Source organism: Octopus bimaculoides, chromosome 15, assembly GCF_001194135.2.
Source record: "Octopus bimaculoides isolate UCB-OBI-ISO-001 chromosome 15, ASM119413v2, whole genome shotgun sequence".
In the NCBI taxonomy this organism is placed as follows: domain Eukaryota; kingdom Metazoa; phylum Mollusca; class Cephalopoda; order Octopoda; family Octopodidae; genus Octopus; species Octopus bimaculoides.
This window is the reverse complement of record NC_068995.1, coordinates 43,272,073-43,274,794: the sequence shown is the minus strand read 5'-3', so window position 1 is coordinate 43,274,794 and position 2,722 is coordinate 43,272,073. Positions and strand designations below refer to the sequence as shown.

General features: G+C 33.3%; 1 protein-coding gene across 4 annotated transcripts in view; it reads right to left on the bottom strand.

Annotated features, from left to right (window-relative positions):
* LOC106880835 (RYamide receptor) overlaps window positions 1-2,722 on the bottom strand; it is a 438,750-nt gene that overhangs the window by 91,958 nt on the left and 344,070 nt on the right. For all 4 annotated transcript variants that reach the window (XM_052973295.1, XM_052973294.1, XM_052973297.1 and 1 more), the window contains one exon: window positions 192-263. The gene's annotated coding sequence lies outside the window, so the exon portion shown is untranslated. The remainder of the gene's footprint in view (window positions 1-191; window positions 264-2,722) is intronic.

Here is a 2,722-nt window from a genome sequence, read left to right as displayed (position 1 = left end):
AGAGAGAGAGAGAGAGAGAGAGAGAGAGAGAGAGAGAGATGCTCACAAGCACAGTCGATCGTAAATATTATTAATGATATTTATCTGAAAAACACTGCTGAGAAATTGTAAGAAGAATAGCCAAGATCATTGTGGATTACTATAATTTAATAATTCTGCAGTATACGTTAGCAAAAGTCAATTATAATTACCTTCAGGAGTATCCGCCATTAGATAATAACAATTTCCTCGAAATACTATAACATTCTCAAAAATGTGAACATCTGAAAATATAATGAAACAAAGAAAACGTAAAGACTAAATAGTTGGTAAAGTTTGAATAACAAAAAGTGAGTAAGACAGAACAACAGATGAGAGAAAATAAGCCTAAATATGAGGCGGTTGCTTTAAATTCAGACGTAGTAACTCATTGTTACTTTTATCAAAATTTCCGGTCTTATCATCAACAACATTACATATAAAGCTGACAACATAAATCGTATCTTCAGGGATGAAGCTGTCATCAATATTTGGATGAAAATCTTTCTTACGATATTTATTATCAGTTTTTCATAGAGCATCATTACCGAACTTGCCACAAATAATTGACATCTGCGCCATCTTCACCAGTGTACAACACCAGGGCCAAATTCAGAGAACAACACTCATGTCACTGAGGAAATGCCTATAAATATACCACAGAACATACACACACGTCTTAAAGTAATGTATATACGATTACAATATGAGAAATATATATATATATATATATATATATATATATATATATATATATATGTATGTATGTTTGTATGTATGTATATATTTATATATATATATATATATATCCGAATATAATAGTATAGATATATAAATACGTACACACATATATATGTAGGTATATATGTGTGCGTGTGCGTGCGTTTGTGTTGTGTGCATGTGTGTGAGTGTACGCTAATATATTAGTTGGTGACTTATATTTTCATATGCTTTGATAAAATGAAAAGGAAGAAAAAAATCATTCCATACGAAATTATCGAATTTTGGAACGTTCACCTTTCTTGTCTATGCTTTTATCTTGTTTTCTGTACTGATTGCACAACTAATTACTGAATCTTACGTAGCATGCGCAATAAACGATTGACAACACCTTTTTTACAGAAAAATAGGCATCAATAAAAACCACTATAAAATGCACCGCGGGAAAGCTTCAATCGAATCGCATTCATTTGTTGAATGTTCCAATTTATATAAATCGTAAAACCACGGGAAGCTATTAATATTTATGTACTATATTTGAGACAGTATTTTCAAATAACATTCCTTATTGACTACTCTTATTTTCCTCACGCAACTACACACAAAATATATTTGGCACTTTCAGTAAACAAGTTTATTATTCTGGAAATAATGGATAGATCTAGACTGTTTGCTAAAACATCCCAACATCAGCTAGCGGTTATTGCATGCATCGATTCATAGAAAATAAATATGTTGTGAAGCGAACAAGGTAAAATTTATTTGCACGGTAACAAAAGGTAGGACAGGTCAACAATCAACAATTTCAGTTGGAGAATATTTAATTGGCCGCCATCTTGCTTCTGAACTATTTGCAAAGTCAAGTGAAGTAAATTTGAAAAAGTAGAAATCCTGTAAAAATTATATATTTTCTGATAAAACTAAAACCTTATATAAATCATATTATGACATGTACACGAAATTGCAGCCAAATTTCAACTAAAGATGATATAACGAAGTGAAAAACTGCTCAAATTTCTAGAGTGTTTAGTCAACCTTAAAGCACATCTAGCGATGACACATCACAGATTGTAATTTGATTCCAAGACAGATGTAGATTATTTCACCTAATCAGGAGTGATAAATTTGTGTCACACATATCAAACAATATTAATTTCATTAGCAACAGTGTCGTAATTACATACAAAATGTATTATAGCAACCCCGAGTCATCAGCTGCCGTACATTATGCAAAAACAGACATATTGTAATTAATTACTGCTGCAACTTTAGCAATAAAGGAAATCATTTTGTCGATAACTAATATTGGTAAATAAAATGAGAGTTAGGCAACAATCCCACAAATTTAATGGAGGAATATAACATTGAGAGAGCGGTGATAAACTCTAAATATAATTTGGTCACGTTATATCACATCAGAAAACTATAATCTAACTTTTATGATACAAGTTTTTTTACTCCAATTTTATTCAGCTACACACACACACACACACACGCGCGCGCGCGCGCGCGCCCGCCTCTGTGTGTGTACGTGCATAAGCAGTGTCTGCGTATCTTTCTATCTCTGTTTCTTCTTCCTCTCTGCTGTTTTCCTCGTGGGGTATCCAAGAATCTCTTCTAGAGTAAGACACCTATCTCTATCTCTTTTTTATACTTTCACCTCGAAGACCACCACTTCACGCGGTTCCACTTCCACCCCCAATTGTAATTCACTTGGTGACACCGCTGTTGTCTGTCCTACGTAAAAAGTACCAGGGTTATTGCCGTGTAAAAAAAGAAAACAGTACACTCTGTAAACTGTCTGAGTTAGGAAAGGTGTCCAGCTGTAGAAACCATGCCAAAACAGACAATGCAGGCTACGGCTTACCACCTGTAAAACCGTCCAAGCCATGGTAGCAGACATTAATTGTAGATGATGAATATAATGCTGATGATAAAGTGTGTGTGCATGTATATATGCATATATATATGCAAATATATATAT